At 44.2% G+C, this 18,866-nt stretch overlaps 1 protein-coding gene across 9 annotated transcripts in view; it reads right to left on the bottom strand.

The window, feature by feature from the left end:
- The window catches only part of TRIM2 (tripartite motif containing 2), a 120,983-nt gene that overhangs the window by 90,260 nt on the left and 11,857 nt on the right, over positions 1-18,866 (bottom strand). For 4 of the 9 annotated variants that reach the window (XM_048847403.2, XM_048847402.2, XM_048847397.2 and 1 more), the window contains exon 2: positions 5,457-5,589. The exons of the other annotated variants lie outside the window; for them this stretch is intronic. The gene's annotated coding sequence lies outside the window, so the exon portion shown is untranslated. The remainder of the gene's footprint in view (positions 1-5,456; positions 5,590-18,866) is intronic. 9 annotated transcript variants of the gene reach the window in all.

Genomic DNA, 18,866 nt, shown 5'->3' with positions numbered 1-18,866 from the left:
ATCACCCATGCTAGGACTGGACTTTACTTTCTGGGACTAGTATTGGGAGAGTTGCTTCCTACAGAAATTCAGAGAGGAGAACCTGAGTGGGCTGTCTGTAAGTTACAGTAAAGAAAAGCACTTTAACTTTGCACCATTTCTGTTGGCTTAAACACAAAAGAAGTTGGCTCCTTGTATTGTGTTTAACACTGTATGAATTACCAATAACTTGCATTAATGGAGCCCAGTCCTGCAACATGCTGATTTCAAAAGGAACTGAGAGCATTAGAGGACTGATTCTGGTTCCACCATAGCCCCTGACAGGTTTCAGAGTAACAGCCGTGTTAGTCTGTATTAGCAAAAAGAAAAGGAGTACTTGTGGCACCTTAGAGACTAAGGTTAAATTAATTGGTTAGTCTCTAAGGTGCCACAAGTACTCCTTTTCTTTTTACCATAGCTCCTGTAAACTGCTGTGGTGCCATAGAGCAACATGGGGAAAATTCCTCCAGCTCAGCAGCAGTGTATAGCCAACAGAAGCGGCCTTATGCTGCTGCTGCTGTTCCCCCTTCCCCCTTGGAATCCCTGGCATAGGGGGCATGTCAGAGTACAGTCAGATAGGAAGGACATATTAAAGAAAGGAGGGAGAGAAGCCACAGCAGTCAGTGTTGTGGAGGTTCTGGCAGCCTTGGGGAGGCTGCTGTAAGTGTGAGCAGCCCCATACTGTTCTAACTTATGCCAGAGGCCATGTGAGCCAAGACTTCAGGCAGTGCAAAGATGACAACGCTGCTTTTGCTCTCCTTCCCCCTACAGCCTGCTGCATCTCTCTCTTAGCTGTGTGAGTAACCAGTTTTTCAGTTTCATGGTTGAACTGAAAAAGAAAAAGAAAAAAATTGTTTCAGGTCAACCCAAAACAAAAGATTTTCCAATTTTTCGATGAGATAAAATGTTTAAAAAAAAAAAAAAAGTGTTGGGTTGGACAAAACGTCATGTTTTTTACCTTTTTAAAAATAAAATTGAAACAAAATTCAAAATGATGTAATTGAGCAATTTAAATTTTTCTGATTTTTCCCCACCACTAAACAATTCAGCAATTTGATACAAATTTGCAAAATGTTTTTGTTGACCAGAATCTGCTTTTTTTCAGCCCCCCCCCGCCAAAAAAAGTTTTGTTTAAAAACTTTTGCCCAGCAAGCAATTTCAGATCGGGCCCAGAGTGAATACCAGTTTGAGACTCTCTTCTGTTTTTGTGGCCAGCATAATTGGCTGTAAATTAAAGGAGGGTGACTTGCTCTTGCTGTATCAATGCTAGCTGAACACTATATACAGTGCTTTAAAAAAAAAAAAAATCATATCCTTAGGACGCTTTTGGGTTTTTTATAATGGCAAAAATACATCCTGTCAGATCGGCAGCAGCATCCATTCCCAGTATAGTTTAATAATTCCTACGTTCCTATGTCTGCTCTGTTGTTTCCATTTAGGAACCAGGAAAATAGATCCAGAAAAGAAAAATAATTTTAGGCAACCCTAACGACTGAAAAAAAGCAGATTCAGGTCAACAAACATTTTAGACAAAGGCTTTCAAAACTTTACGGAGACTTGAGTGAAAGCTCATGTTAGTTCCAAGTCAATTTGCCTTTCGTTGGTTCTAATGTACAGCACAATGAACTAGGGCTGGGTGGACAATGGCTGTCTTTCCAGTCACTGCACTACCAATATTTAACTCCTTACTTGCTAATGTGCCTTTTGATAGTGTGGTTGGATTATAAAAGGGCCTAAGCATATTCTATTCCTAACGTCCTGTGCAATATAGCTGCACATTTCCTTTGCTCAGCAATGGCTAGTTATGTATTGGGACTGAACCTGCATCCCTTCCACACCTATAAATCCCAGTGTGAAAGCAGGATTCAGCTCATTGACAAAAATACTAGTGAGAGAAACAGTATGGCCTGCAGAAATGAGCAGATGGGTGAGAATCAGGAACTCTGTCACTGACTTGCTATGTGGTCACTTCACCAGTCTCTCTCAGGTTCCCCATCTACAAAATGGGGATATCAGTACTGACAGAGAGATATGAAGCTTAATTAGTTAATGCTTGTACAGTGCAGTTGTAAAATACAATGTGAACACAAACTATTATTTTAGGACTAGCCTCCTCCTCCCATCCCAGGCAAACAATTGGAAGAAATTCCCAAGAGTGCAAGCCTTGTCTCCTCTATCCCAGATGCTTCATTAAAAAAATTTCTTCATGTCATGTTTCTCTAGTTACTTTCCTGCTTTGCACAAAAAAAGCAGAGAGGTGAGTGCTGATGTGTCCCGGATGAAATTTGGGGAAATCCTAGACCAGAGGTGGGCAAACTACAGCCTGCAGGCCACATCCAGCCCGCAGAACCCTCCTGCCCGGCCCCTGAGCTCCTGGCCTGGGAGACTCACCCCCGGCCCCTCCCCCGCTGTTCCCCCTCCCCTGCAGCCTCAGCTCACTGCACGGCTGGCACAATGCTCTGGGCGGCCGGGCAGCGCAGTTGCAGAGCCGTGGAATGACCTGGTGCTCTGGGCAGCGCGGCTATAGCGCCGCCAGCCACTGGTGCTCCAGGCAGTGCGGTAAAGGGCCAAGGGGGGTAGTCAGGGGAGCTGGGGTGTGGATAGGGGTCAGGGCGGTTGGATGGGGCAGGGGTCTGGGGAGGGAGCAGTCAGGGGCAGAGGTTCCGGGGGGCAGTCAGGGGACAGGGAGAAGGGGTGCTTGGATGGGGCATGGGGGGCAGTCAGGGGTGGGGGGCAGTCAGGGGTGGTCAGGAGACAGGGAGCAGGGGGTGGTGGATAGGGTAGGATTTCCGGGGGGGCCGTCAGGGGGTGAGAAGCAGGGGGGTCAGATAGGAGGCGGGGGATGGGCCACGCCTGGCTGTTTGGGGAGACACAGCCTCCCCTAGGCGGCCCTCCATACAATTTTGGAAACCCGATGTGGCCCTCAGGCTTTGACTTATACACAACAAAAAAAATCCATTTTCATATTTGTATCAAGCCTGCTATTCAAGCTGCAATATCTCAGCACTGCTTAGATGGAATCACAACAAAACCTATGACGTACAATAGCTGGCCTGGCATAGAAACACCTTATTTCTGTAGTTAGCATTGGTTCGCCTACTGTAATGCCTCATTCCATATACCTGAGTTAATATTTGCTTTAGAATTCCAACAATAAATCCTAGTTTCTTGACCATCAGATCACATCCAGCTAAAACATACTAAAAGACATGGTAGCCCACAATTTGACAATTTTTATTTTAAACAAGGGTTTATATTTAATTAAATGAATAGTAATTTAGCCACTATTTTACATAGATATTGAAGCTTAGATGACCTTGCACAATCAAAGCTCCTTACATTGAGTGATCTTAAATGCCACATGGAAGAGTATGAAGAACCTGAGCTAAAGGTGTCAGGCCTGATTCTCAGGTATGGTCAAGCTGTCATGGTACAGAATCCTAGTAGTATGGCAAAGATGGCTATATGCTGATGCTACAATCCCTAGGGAATCTCTCACATTAGATGACTTTTCAACTGGCTCATTAGGAAAGCTTTACTGCAGGCCATCTCAGGCCTGAGAACTGGGCCCCCGGCCTTCCTTGAGAACATCCTTATACTGGTTGGTCTGTGACTCAAACGTCATGATAATTTAAATCAAATCAAAGTAAAAGTACTTCTGACCTCTGGCTTAAAAAAAGGTTAGTTTTAAATATGGTGAACATATTAATTTACAATAAGAGTCTTTCTTGTCCGTATACCTTTTACCCAAAACCTGAATTGATCTTTGTTCTGCAGATCTCTGCACTTCCAGGTTCAAGGTGAAGACTGAAAGAGGAAGAGCTAAGAGGCAGCAGGAAAGGCTATCCTGGAAGTATTAGTATTTATTAAGTGCTGTCAGTGTGCCATATGGGATATTTCCAGCCACACCAGAAAAAGGAAGCACTAAAAATATTGCAGGAATCTGCTCTCCTGAGGTTTCCAGCCCACTGCAGATCTGAATGGTTTGTGTCATTTAGATAAGTAGCCAAATATGTGGGTGTTTCTCCTAACCAAACCCAAACTCAGAGGTTCACTCATCATCACTTCGAATTCTACTATCTGATGGGATTTTGCAAAAAAAAAAAAAAAAGAGAGAGATATTGTAGTCTAGTGAACTGAGTACCAGATGGAGAGCCAGTCAAAGTTAGGTTTCAGAGTAACAGCCGTGTTAGTCTGTATTCGCAAAAAGAAAAGGAGTACTTGTGGCACCTTAGAGACTAACCAATTTATTTGAGCATGAGCTTTCGTGAGCTACAGCTCACTTCATCGGATGCATACCGTGGAAACTGCAGCAGATATTATATACACACAGAGATCATGAAACAGTACCTCCTCCCACCCCATTGTCCTGCTGGTAATAGCTTATCTAAAGCTCACTTCATCGGATGCATACCGTGGAAACTGCAGCAGATATTATATACACACAGAGATCATGAAACAGTACCTCCTCCCACCCCATTGTCCTGCAACAGGACAATGGGGTGGGAGGAGGTACTGTTTCATGATCTCTGTGTGTATATAATATCTGCTGCAGTTTCCACGGTATGCATCCGATGAAGTGAGCTGTAGCTCACGAAAGCTCATGCTCAAATAAATTGGTTAGTCTCTAAGGTGCCACAAGTCAAAGTTATAATACTTACTTTTGCAATGACTTGCTGTGTGGCCTTGGAAAGTCACTTACCCAAAGGTGCTGGAACTAGGGATGCAGGGGATGCTGCTGCACCCCCTGGCTTGAAGTGCTTCCCATATATACAGGGTTTACAGTTTGGTTCAATTGCTCTCAGCACCCCCCACTATACACATCCATTCCAGCACCCCTGTGTCTACAAAGCATTTTGGAGTGAGTGGGAGTAAACGTCTCAGCCTGGTTTGACAGACTCAGGCTAGTGCACTTCACCTAGTGCTCCAAAAAACAAATTCTAAGTTAAGAGGAATATATCTTAGAATATGATAACACCTTTCAGCACTTTTACAGAGCATTAATTTTAGGGTATCTCATATCTAACTCTTTCACCTTTTTCTGAAGTCCTGTATTTATGGTTACAAAAGCTGCCACAATATTGTAAACTTGTCTGATAGAGAACTAGATGCTGATAACTTAAGCCCCGTATATAGTTTAAACACTGACCCCAAAAAAAAAAAAAAAGCAAGTTTAAATAGCTTGTGTCCCATTAATTTCATCCTGTTATCTCCCTGTTTTATCCAGGAAGATCTCATCCTCATTTGAAATTAAATAGACTGTTCTTTGTAGCCGTGACATTGAATACAAAGCAGCTGTTATGTCACTTCATACAGAAGGATATAATTTATTTTAACAACTGCACATCTGAATCGCAGTTTCTTATCATTTCTGCTGAATGAGGATTATCCATAGCCCTTGATAAAAACTATAATGGCATAGTTAGAAGCCTACTTACTAGTGTTCCATAATGTCCATTCAGGAGCATCAGAGGCTGAAATACAGTCTCTGTGATCAGGAGATTCAGTTCCCTGCAGCATTCAGACAATTGGTCCCATTATGGTCATCAGGCGGCTGAGTTAAAGGGTGGCCTTGCAAAAACATAAACAGCTTGTCAGCACAAGCCAAAAAGGCGGGACTGCAGTATCAGGGGACAATGTGAGCCAATGATTAGCCTTTTTAGGTTCTGTTTGTTTAAGATATTGTGTTTCATTCCTAAGAAGAGGAAAGTAGGGGACTAAGAGGAGCTGACTAGGAAGAAACAGTGATGTTGTGCTGTTTACAACTAACCAGAAAAAGGCTTAGAGCAGAAGGGGCGAAAAAAATCAATAAGTCATTTCAGGAAAAAGCCATTTGCTTCACTTACATATAATCATTTTTAAAAACCTCCCAGGCATCTGCCTTGCATTTAGCCTGGTCCTGCTTTTAGATCAATAAAAAGCACTAGAAGCACAGCTGTGGCCCATGTTCACTGTAGAATTTTTTTTTCCTCTTGCCCACACTCTTACAGATGTTTCCAGAGAAAAGAATCGACAAAATCCACTGTGATCTTCCTCCTCTCTCCTCTTCCCAGCACACTCTCCTTCTATCACCTTCTTTCCCCTGACTCTGAAGTTTCTCACTTGCTGCCACACCCCACGCTGCCCTCTTGGCCCTATCCATTCCCCTAACTTCCCTCAGCCTCTATCTAATTTCTTTCCTCTCCCTTGTCCTCACTACCAAGCCCTTTTGGTCCTTTTCTCATGCTACCACTTTGGTCTCATCAAGTCTCTAATGACCTCTTCCTGGCTAAATCTCAAGTTCTATACTCCAGCCTCACCCATAAACAGCAAAACGTCCCTTCTTAAAAGTCAAGTGACCTGCTGGCTTTCACCTGGTTCTCCTCTTAGCTTTCTACTTAATTGAGCCTTTAACATGCCCTCCAGAGGGTCTGCCACTCTCCATGGTTGTGCCACAAGCTATGGTCTTGGTTACCCTCCTATTCTCTGTCTAGGTAATATGCAACGTCTCATACAACTTCTAACACTTTTATGTCAATGACTCATAGTTATGCCCTTTCACTTCTCACCTTTCTCCTTCCATCCAATCACATTTTAGACTGTTATTTGGATATCTCCTCCCAGATGTCTTGTCAATTGTAATTTAACCTAGCCCCATCTGATCTTCTGATCTTTCCTTCAAATTCCTCATTCAGGGCCAGATTAGGTAATCCACTGCCCTATTCACACCATGATACAGGTGTGGCTCCACCTTCATGACCCTCTGCCAGCGCCATGGCCCGCCATTCCCTTCCCAAGAGGGCCTTCTCCCCTCAGTCTGGCAGCAGGCCCTTCTGAATCTTGGGAACAATAAGGATATCATTAGGAGTCCTCTTTCCCACCTGGACAGTTAGGGGTGGCAGCAGGGCCCCCCCAGCATTTACTCCAGCAGCCTGGGCGTATTTGCTTGGGTGGGGGAATGGAGCCCCCTAGAAAGGTAGGTGTTAGCATTAACACCTCATTGAGAAAGATGGGGTAGTTCACACCCCTCAGAGCTATTGTTTCAGGCTGTCCGCAGACTCAGGCACACATCACTGCATCAGATAAGCTTGAGTCACATTTTTGTTTTCCTTGACAATCAGGAGGGATAGAATCTTTTTTTTTAAAATGAACACTGGGATTCTGGTGCAATCACATGACTCCAGCATCTGGGTCCAAAAACATGGGCCTCTAGTGCCTATACCCTAATCCAGCTCTGACCTCTCCACTACCTCTGTGCTCTGTTATTTTTGAAATCATCATCTCACCAAACCCACACATCCAGGCTGTGATAAAATCTTGCTGCTTCTTCCTCATAACAGTTCTACAACCCACCCTTTCTTTTCTATCCAGTTAGCTAACATCATCATCATCATCTACACCCTCATCATCTCTAGTTTTGGTTATTGCAGCTTCCCTTGCTCTGGCCTCCCTAATGTGCATATTGTTCCTATCTCATCCTTAGAAAAGCAGCTGCTAAGATCATCTCATCACTCTGACCACCTCACCATCCTTGTTGGAATCCCCCCACCCATAACAAGCTCAAGATTTTTGTTAAAAGAAAAGGAGGACTTGTGGCACCTTAGAGACTAACAAATTTATTTGAGCATAAGCTTTCGTGAGCTACAGCTCACTTCATCGGATGCATTCAGTGGAAAATACAGCGGGGAGATTTTTTGTTGTAACCTTCAAAGCCCTTCACAACTCTGCCCTTCCCCATTTATTGCCTCTAATTACTTCTTGCATTGCCCCCATCCTCTCCACTCCATCAAAAATGTTGGCTTTGAATGTTGCGCACTTGTCTACTCCTCCCACAAACTTTCATTTCACCCTGCCTCTTATGAATGAAATGCCCTCCCGGAACAGATCTAGAAGACACTCACTCCCCTTCAAATCCATTTCCATGAGCCACTTCTGCCACAGTGCTTACAAGAAATGGGTCATAGCTAAGTTGGGGGGGAGAGAGGGCAGCAGAGGGAGGTGGATGAGGGACAGTTGTGGAAATTGATATTTATGTATTTACAAAGCAATGCAAAAAATATGCCTATATAAAATATTTATATATGTAACAATTGTATGTATTTGCTTATCTCCCTCTCATCCACATAGCATATATTGCTTATTCTCTTCTACTATTAGATCTTAGGGGTAGGGACTGGCAACAAATATCAGCGATGGATTTGTATAAAGTGCACAGACACTGTACCTGAGTTTGTGGCAGAGCTGTGAATAGCTATGAACAGACAGTTTGTTTGTAGCTATCTTGTCTCTGATTTCCATGGCAATTTCTTTAAGATGCTAATGCAGTGTAGCCACAAATAAAGAAACAAAGGAGAGTGCAAGAATGAGCTGATTGAGTGGACTATGCTGAAAAGGCTCACTCTTCAGAAAAATTCATTCTCAGTAGAATTCCTTCTACACCAGTGGTTATGCCAAGGATGAATTTAGCTCCTTGTCCTTGGGGCCTTGTCTACCCGCGGAAGTTTGTTACTTATGCTACCAACAGTGTAAGCTCAATTGTAGACTGGGTGCGTGTGTTTTTACTGGCTAATCCTCTGCTGAGTCCCCTGGGAGATATCACTTCTTAAACACATGATCCCAAAGCTACTGACCTCGTGGCAGCAACTACTAGTGCACAACTTTTTTTTTGTTTAAATATTTTTTTCCACTTGAAATTGGCTTTTTGATTAAATGGACATTTTTGAAAAAACACAAAACTCTCATCAAAAATTATTTAATTTCTCAAAAAAAAAAAAACTTTTGGTTTTCTGCAACTGAAACCAAAAAATATTTGGTTAAAAACTATAAAAACCTCACTCCATCCCCTTCTCTGGCCTTCGGGTTTAATCTAGTTTTACCTATGTTCCTTACCCCTTCCTAGACCTCAGACCATGCTTTAACGTGTACCTACCTTTTAAACACATGAATTGTCCCATTGATTTCAGTGGGACTAATTGTGTGTTTAGAGTTAGGTATGTTTAGGGTGATCATATTTCCCTAAAGCAAAAACGGGACACCGCGCAGGACTGGCCCAAGCTGCCTGGGGTCACTGGCCACCCCCCAGAATGTTCCTCCACACACCCCAGTTTGAAAATTGTACGATTTGTCCCATTTGCTCTTGCCAACTGATGATCAGCTGGCAAGAGCAAATGGGACAAATGCCCAGTTTTGAAAAAAAGTTGGGATGTCCAGGACAGGGCTTAAAAAGGGGACTGTCTCGCCCAAAAAGGGATGTCTGGTCACCCTAGGTATGTTCCTATATAATTTTCTAAACTGGGGGCATTATCAGCAAAACACTACAGTCACTATACCTCGTAAGGCCCCCAAAGTCTGTTATCAAAGAACGGAAGAAATGTGCTAGTTACCTAGCATGTGGACACATGTAAATAATTAAACGTTTTAACTGGAGTCACCTGGCTGTAACGAAGGACAATCATTTACTCAAATATGAAAAGAGCCATCCTAGTGTGCCAGGCAAACCCCTATTTTACAAGCTGTGTAAGGAATGGAAGAAAAATAAGTTCAAAGTGAACAGACATGAAGAAACAATATGGAGATTTCCACAAATTAGGGCCCCACCTACACTACAATTGTGGCCAAGTAACAGAACTCAGTCAAAATATAATTGTCCCTTGACGCAGTTACAATATGGATAAACTTTGTAGTGTAACTGGGACCAAACTGTGTCCCTAAGATCAGAATAAAGCTTTGGCCTTTACAGGGTCTGAATCCACTTACTGGGACCAGGAGAGGGCTTTTCACCATGTTGTATCACATTATAGTTGCAGCACAGATCAGTTCCAAAAAAACCCAGGGCTGAAAATCTCCCACAGTAATTTATCAAATAATTGAATATATAAAGAACCTGAAAATTAGAGATCAGGCCATATCATCAGATTGAGCAACCAAAGGTTCATTAGATCTTATAACAGGCAATGACACAAAGAATTAATGGATCACTGAAGAATCAGGGAACTGCTCTCTCATAAATTCCTACCCATGTCTATTAAATCCAATAATAACAACCAAACTAATGCGAACTGATAAGACTTTATGTTCTACTAACACTCTCTCACTTATATGAAAAAGTGAATAATTTGTTAAATTCCTTAAACAATGTTTTTAGGTGCATTTTAAACAAGTTCTCCATTAAAATCATTTGTCAAAGATTGTATGTTTAATGACGAAGTTGCTAGTTGTGAAAATACAATGTATTCCCACAAGAAAACATTTAACTGCTGTACATCTATATTTTTAAAATGAAATACAAAGGACAAGAATGGAAATAAAAAGGGTGGTATTTAATTTTGCTTTCAATCTGAGGGCAGTTGTAATTCAATTTATTATTTTTTAAACTGAAAATTAAGATGCCTAGATGCCTTTTTTGCAAATTTTATCCACTGGGTTAAGTTTAATGTGTTTTTAAATATTGCCTAGCCTGAAGAGAGTCTGAGCAAGTTGATTGTTTTCATCTGGCAAAAATAAATAAATAAAATCTTTAAAAAATGCAAAAGAAGAAGTGTGAGCTGTATGTCTATATTAGTAGAGATCATTTGAGCATATGCAAGAGGAGAAAGGTTGAAATAAAATCTCAATTATAATCCCACTCTAAATGCTTTACAATTTTGCTTGTAGCTTGAATCATGTATTTTCAGTAACACCAGTTATAGTCAGTCTCACTTATACTGCTTTTTTTAACTAGCACACACACACACACAAATAGATGTTAGATACCCCTCTCCTTCCCCTCTCCCAACATTCTGGAAGAGACTCATTGTCTCTCCACAACTAAAAGGCTCTCTGCAGATCCTGTCTCTTCTGCTGGCTCTCTAAGCAACTCACTTTAAACAATCACATTTTAGCTTCTGAGCCTCCTGTCTGGAGCATGCTTAGTCATTCTTCCTGGCCTGTGTACTCACCATCCCCACCATATGGGTAGACTAACCTACAGACTTCACTTCTGCTTGTGAATGTGGAATTGTAAAGCAGAGCAACGTTTGACCTCTTTCCAGTTTTCCACCTGTTAGGTAAGCAGCATGTCATCAGAGTTCCTGTTTGTGTGTTTCTCTGGGCTCGTCTGCACTTACTCCATCACTGTAGCACTTAGTACAGACATTACTTAGGCAGGTCCTCCACCTCCCAGAGAGGCGGTAGCTACGTCGACAGGAGAAGCCCACCCGCTAACAAAGTGCTGTTTACACCAGGAGTTAGGTTGGTATAACTGTGTCACACCCTTAAGTGAAGTATTTATATCAACATAAACTGGGTGCATGAACCAGGCCTCAATTGCTTCTGAACATGAATACTCGTCTCTGCAATGTAATGTTTAAAAAAAAAAAAAAAAAGGCTTCTTACTCTGGTCACTGAATTAATTACTCTTCTTTTAACTGCTGTTTGACTCGAGCTGCACATGAAAGGCACAGAGAGCTCAGGCCAAGAGACAGCCTAATGGTGTTTGACTAAGTAAGAGCTGCCACTCTGGAAATTACCAGGGTTATGTGAACTGCTTGAATTAATGTAATTGTTTTTATGCTATATTTCTTGGTTATATATAGGAGAGATAAAAGATACCAGGCAGCACAAGTCAACCAGGATAGAAGCTTGATTTGAACTCAGTCCTTTGGCACTTTTATGTAGGATAGTGCCTAAAGGATAGCATTTTTTAATCTGCTGGTGTAACACAGGAGGTAAAAGCTTAGATTAATGGACTAAAGAAGACAGTAGTGGATCTGCACAAAGCATAATTTAAAACCACACAAATGAGTGAATCTCAACAATTCAGAGCAACAGGAGACAGACAACTAAATGCCTTAGAAAGCAAATGCCTCAAAAATACTAGGTATTACATTAAATGAATTTATAGCAAGTGCCAAGATTTGTCAGAGAACAACTTATTTGCTCTACAGTTATCCTGAAAAGAAGATGGAAATATCTGGGACATGTGTTAAGAAGAAAGGCAGAGCATCTGTCACAGCAGGTGTCCCATTGAGCAGCTGGAGAAACATGTAAATGGGGCCAACCGAAAGAATCCCTCTGTCAAACTGTACTTAAGGAGGTAAAACTTAATGAGACTTAGCAACATAGGGGACATGCAGAGAGAAGCCCAGGATAGGCAGGAACAGTGAAGCTTTGTTTGCATCCTAAACAACACTTGAAGGCACGGGCGGGATTCAGTTTCAACACTAATTAACATGGGACCCAGTTGAAACTTTTCTGAGAGAACATTTTTCCATTTCTCAAAAATCAAAATATTCCACATCGATCTCAGTGAAAATTTATTTAAAAAAAAAAACTTGTAAAAATAAATTTTTAAGCATATGAAAATTAAAATAAATTTAAAATATGCAATTTGAAAAATATTAAGTAAAGTTTGATTCAATTTTATTGAAACAAAACATTAATTGATCCAAAGTGAATTATTTTTGAAAATTTCATTGTGAGAAATTTAAAAATTCAACATTTCATTCTAATTCAGAGTGAAGTTTTATTTTGAAATTGTGGAATTTCCCACAAAATGGAAATTCCAGTTCCCAAGAAATCTCTAATGTTCAGATTTCTTCTGAAACATCTTTAAGATCCTAGGCTTAGGAAGCTTTTTTCAGAACACAATAATTTTATTGAACCCACTAACTTGAAGATATCATAGAAATGTAGGGCTGGAAGGAACCTTGAGACGTCAAGCAGGAGAGGAGCAGGGGGACTAGCTGAGCAAGGAGACGGGGACTGGGAACCTGTGTGGTGGGAAGAAGGTGGTGGCAAGGTGTGATGGAACATACCCCCACCCCACTAAAAGCAAGCCTAACAAGCATCTCTGCACTCAGGCCATGCCAATTAGGCACACCTTCAGAGCATGCTTTACCTGGAGAAGGAGAGCTTAAAAATGTGAAGCTGGTCACAGAGCAGCAGGAGTGGTTTTCCCAAGAAGAGGGGCTGCTAGAGAACCGAGCCACCAGGGAAGCCCAGCCTGAGACTTCCGTCCTCCCCATTGTTTAGGGCAGGCAGACACTGCAGCCCTGAGAGGGGCTCTGGATGTCTGCTCTCTCCATCAGTGCCCTGTAGCCGGACCTGAGAAGCAGAGCCAGGGACTGGATGTAATTAGACCCAGAAAAAACCCTAGGAGTGGGCTTTTAACTCCCGTGGGGAACAATGAGCTTGCTCAGGAGTGGGGGTTCCTGTAGGGGACTCAGGGACAAGAGACTGGAAGGGACTACAGCCAAGTTGGTGACTACAATTGGTGGAGAATGCGGGTGATTAAGCCCTACACCTGTTTCAAGGCCCTGAGACAGAAACAGGCTCCACACAAGTCCACTGAGAGGGCGCTTCTGCCGAGATGGACCCAGAGCACTGGTGTAAGTGGGTGGCAGAGTGGCAGCATCAGCAGGCCAATGAGCAGCAGCAATTCCAGCAGCAGATGTTGCAGCAGTGGATGGCCCAGCAGCAGCAGACCCAAGTAGTGCAACAACATCAGCTGCTGAAGGAGGTTGTGTCCCAGCAGCAATAACTCTGGAGAGACTTCCTGCAACAATTAAGACCACCGCCCCCTGGCCAGGGAGACCCTGCAGGGCTCAATAACAGGGAGAGCTCTGGCACTTGTGCCAGTGAAGTTAACTAAGATGGGCCCAGATGATGCTCTGGAGGCATTCATCACCATCTTTGAGAGGGTGGCACTGGCCTCTCAATAACCTCCAGAACATTGGGCCTTAGTTTTAGCTCCATACCTGATGGGACAGGCACAGCTGATCTACTGTAACCTTGATCCAAAGCAGGCTCAACACTACATTTGGGTGAAGGCCACTATTTTAGATTTTCTGGATATAAGCAAGGAGACATTGGTAGTGCTTTAGAGCAAAGACCTACCCCAAGGGCCATGCTCCAAGGTGCTGGCACAATGATTAAAAGAGCATTGCTGGTGGTGGTTTCATGCAAGGGAGCACTCCAGAGCCCAAATTGCAGAGTTGGTCCTAACAAAGAGCAGGTTCTCCAGCATTATTCTGAGTCATTGTTGAATGCGGTGCAGCTGATGGAGAATTTTCTCATAGCCGATTGGTCACTATGGATAGAACATGCACAGCCTCTGCCCATTCATCGGCGAGGGCCACCGACAGGACTGGATACCTACTAGCAGGTGCTGAACCCCAGGCAAGATGAAAAACATGTACAAATCCCATCCCAGCAACCCAAGCTACCCATACAGAGAGGAGAAGACCTCAGCAAGTCACGGGGCCAAGCTTGGATGAGGTATCACTCAGATAAACCACCTAACACAAACAACTAGGGTGGAGTCCTTGAGCTTAGACGTGGGTCCTGCTCAAAATTTAAACCTATTCCTTGCTGGGAAGGAACCCACAGGAATGAGCTCAGTAACTGGATACTCTGTGGGCAACAGGGGCACATGAGGAAAGAGTGCCCATGGGTGGAATGTGAATATGCAGAGATTGGACAGCAGAAGAGAAGGACTGGGACTTCTCCCATGTTGACTGTCCCAGTATGGGCCCAAGGGAAGGATTTACTGGGGCTTGTAAACTTGGGGTGTAGCCAAACTGTGATGCACGCCACCCTAGCGGGTGAGACAATCCTCATGGCTCCTTGTCTCCAGTCTCCTTACCCATACAGTTCCAGTTCCTCTCTTCCAACTCCAATTCTGATCTGTCTCTTCCCCCTCCCCAGGGCCAATCAGAGTGGGCGCCAGGAGGGCCATTTGGCCTAAGCCTCAAGCTCAAAGGGGGCCTCAAATTTAGACACTTGTTAATTTTTTGGCATTCAGTAAGTTTCACAACTTGTTTTTATGGGCATCCCTATCGGACCACAATGTGACACACTCTCAGCTTAGAGCTGCAAATTTAAGCAAATAAGAGAAATGTTCAAATTATGCCTCTCTCTTTTTTTTGGTGCCTTATTTTGTTTTCATGTGTCACCATTTATTATTATTATGGCTAGCAGCCTCAAAAGCTGGAAGTGGCCTGGGCCTCTCTGGACCTCTGAAAGGGCCTGCTCCTCCCGCAACTCCATTGCCTGGCTTCCAGGTGCCTCCCACAATCCCCAGTCCCACTGGCTGCTAGCCCCAGTCTCCTTCCCTAGGCTTCTTGTCCAATTTCAGTGTCCCCCACCCTTTGTCCCAGTCTCTTTGCCCAGCCAGTCACTAGTCTCCCTCTGCATCCAGGTTTCTCATCAGATCTACATTTTTCCCATGTGCAGCTGGCTGACCCTCAGCCTGGGATCGGCTGTAGTCTCTTCCAGTTTCTTGCCCCTGGGTCCCCTACAAGAATCCCCACTCCTGGGCAAGCTCACTGTTCCCTGGGGGACTTAAGCCCACTCCAGGGATCTTTTCTGGGTGTAATTGCCTTCAGTCCCTGGTGCTGCTCCTCAAATCCAGCTACAGGGCACTGACAGAGAGCAGATGTCCAGAGCCCCTCTCAGGACTGCAGTGTCAATCTGCCCTAAACAAGGGAGGGTGAGGAAGAGAAGGGTAGCCACTGCCATGGGCTAGGCTTCCCAGGCTACTAGGTCCCTTGCAGCCTCTCCTCATGGGCAAACTTGCCCGTCTGCTCCCTGTGACCAGCTTTTTGTGTATAATATTAATTGTCCACACCTATTCAGATATCACTTTTTATATGGCACTCCAGTAACAGAATTCACCAGTACCTGAAGGGGGCTTGCCTCAAAATGTTCTCTCTGAACCCATCTGATTGGGTGATCTTGTTCTAGAGTATGTATGTATTTGTGCCTATTTAATCTCATCTGCTCCTTCCAATACTGTGGAGAAGAAAACAGTTCTCACAGAAAAGAGGAACTCTAAAAATGATGATGGTATCATAGCATAATAAGAATTAGCACTGATGAAGAGATGGAAGCCTTTCTATATTTAAGTTTGTCTTCCTCCCCATTTTTTTTTTTTTGGAGGATTATAGAGGTAATTCCCCAGTGGTTTTTACCAGACAGGAACAAAGCCAAACTGATGAGAAGTTTTGATTATAGAAAGCTTCTGGTGCTTTCAGGAGAAGTTAGAGCTGTAAACACGGAGAAAGGGAGAATTCTAAATCATATGCTACCTGGTCATACATCAGTAAGCCATCTTTAATCTCCAGTTTGCCAGGAAACATTGTACCTTTCTCTCAGACTTGACCACAAAGCTCCAGGCATCTGTCACCTCCAAGATGGATTACTGTAATTCACTGTTATCTGAAGCTGAATGGGAAGATTATTCAGATAGTCCAGATGGTATAGAATGCGGTTGTCCACCTTCTCCATGGCTTATTCTGCCACGAGTTCATGAGGTCTGTGCTCAAGTCCCTCCTCTGGATCACACTCAGCTTCTGATGTCAGTTTAAGGCTTTTCAAAGCAATTGAGGGATCAAGCTCCAGCTACAGTGACAAGCAAATTTTTATCTATGAATCACCGTGGCAGACAGCTATGCTCCTCTGGGACAATGCAGATTACAAAGCCAAGGACGAAGTCTTTGAGAGCGGAGAACAAAGCATTCTCTTTTGAGGGGATCCCGCTATGGCAGAGGAGATTAGATGAGAATAGAGTTTGACCATCTTTAGGAAACAGCGTAGAATCTTATATTTTGAAAAGGGGCAGGGTTGAGGGTAGTTTCTGTCAGGCAATGGCAGCTTTGAGACCCAAATAGGGCTGTATTGAAGGCCCATGACAAGGAGTATCAGCCTACCTCTGTTGCCTCTTGGGCTGGCTCCACTCAATTTTGGGGTTGTGTTAACATATGTTAGACTCCCCCCTGGAACCAGGAGGTGGTGGGCAGCTTCTGCTATTGAATCCCCTCAAGTGCACTCAACAATGGAGCCTGGGTTCAGTGGAAACCAGTGGAACCTAGGGAGTGAATCGGGCCCAGTGAATGGAAAAAGACACTCCACTGTCACTGTATTTTCCTGTCTGAGCTCGTAGTTTGTCTGTCATGCATAAAACAGCCAGCAACTGTTAGCAGCAACAATTGAGTTATTCAGCATGTATTTTGGAAAACGATGGATGGAGTTTCTTGTACCACCCAGACCCCAGCTCTTTATCAATTCCTCTTTCATTAAAGTTGTGTTATTGCAGCATCTGTTTCTGTGTATTGTAAGAATAATTCCATTATAGTTTTATTTACATTTAGCCATCGATTGCCCTGCATATAGATAGACAAACTATATCTCCAGAGTAACAGAGAGCCCTGTATCTATTCTTAATTTTTATACCTTATCACCATATCATTGCTCATCAATGATGGTGCCCCAAGGACCAATGCGGTTATGGGAGTGATGACGATGAGGATAATTTTAAGCAGGGGTGGGGAACATTTTTTCTATCAGGGGCCAATGACCCACAGGAAAAAAAAAAATCAGTCATGGGCCACACAGCCCCGTGGTGGGGCACGGAAGCTTAGGGCTTCCTCCCACAGCAGGGCAAGCCACTGCTCATGGCTCCATCCCCATGGGAGGGCATGGAGGCTTGGGGCTTCCCCTAGGCTCTGGGGTGGGGCCAGAAATGAGGTATTCAGGATGCGGGAGAGGGCTCCCAGCTGGAGCAAGGGGTTGGGGTGCGGGGTCTGGGAGGGAGTTACGGTGCAGAAGAGGGTTCTGACCTGGGGCAGGAGGTTCGAGGTGCGGGCTCTGGCCAAGTGGTGCTTACCTCAGGTGGCGCCGAGTTGCCAGCGCAGCAGGGCTAAGGCAGGCTCCCTACCTGCCCTAGCTCCACGCTGCTCCCAGAAGCAGCTGCCATATCCATCCCCTAGGTGGAGGGGCCAGCGGGCTCTGCGCTGTGCCCACAGGCACTGCTCCTGCAGCTCCCATTGGCCACAGTTCCCGGCCAATGGGAGCTGCGGAGCTGGCGCTGGGGGCAGGGGCAGCCAGCAGAGCTTCCCTGATCACCCCTGCTCCTAGGGGCTGCAGGGACATGCCCGTCTCTTCTGGGAGACAGATGTGGTCCCCTCTTCTCAAAAAGGATATACTGGCATTAGAAAAGGTTCAGAAAAGGGCAACTAAAATGATTAGGGGTTTGGAACGGGTCCCATATGAGGAGCGATTTAAGAGGCTAGGACTTTTCAGCCTGGAAAAGAGGAGACTAAGGGGGGATATGATAGAGGTATATAAAACCATGAGTGGTGTGAAGAAAGTGAATGAGGAAACATTATTTACTTGTTCCCATAATATAAGAACTAGGGGCCACCAAATGAAATGAATGGGCAGCAAGTTTAAAACAAATAAAAGGAAGTTCTTCTTCACTCAGCGCACAGTCAACCTGTGGAACTCCTTGCCTGAGGACGTTGTGAAGGCTCGGACTATAACAGGGTTTAAAAAAGAACTAGATAAATTCATGGAGGTTAAGTCCATTAATGGCTATTAGCCTGGATGGGTAAGGAATGGTGTCCCTAGCCTCTGTTTGTCAGAGGGTGGAGATGGATGGCAGGAGAGAGATCACTTGATCATTACCTGTTAGGTTCACTCCCTCTGGGGCACCTGGCATTGGCCACTGTCGGTAGACAGGATACTGGGCTGGATGGACCTTTGGTCTGACCCAGTATGGCCGTTCTTATGGGAGCTGTGCAGAGCCAACCGGACTTTTAACAGCCTGGCAACCCCAGCTTCCCCTGCACAGGGCTAGCTGGTGCTCGTTGCTCCAGTCTTTTGTGGGGGGTGGGCACCGTGACCCAGGGCTTCCGGCCTGTGGTTTAGAAACTTGCTGAGGGCTGGGTGAAATGAAGCAGCGGGCTGTATCTGGCCCGCAGGCTGTAGATTCTCCACCCCGATTTAAAATATGCTCTCTCTCTCTCTTTTTATTAAGCACTTTTTATAGAATCACAATACTACATTGCGGGTACAGAGGGCCACGTAACAATAATGCTCTGAACAAACCA

The sequence above is a fragment of the Caretta caretta genome, chromosome 4, assembly GCF_965140235.1.
Source record: "Caretta caretta isolate rCarCar2 chromosome 4, rCarCar1.hap1, whole genome shotgun sequence".
Taxonomy (NCBI): domain Eukaryota; kingdom Metazoa; phylum Chordata; order Testudines; family Cheloniidae; genus Caretta; species Caretta caretta.
This window is presented reverse-complemented; position numbering and strand designations above follow the sequence as displayed.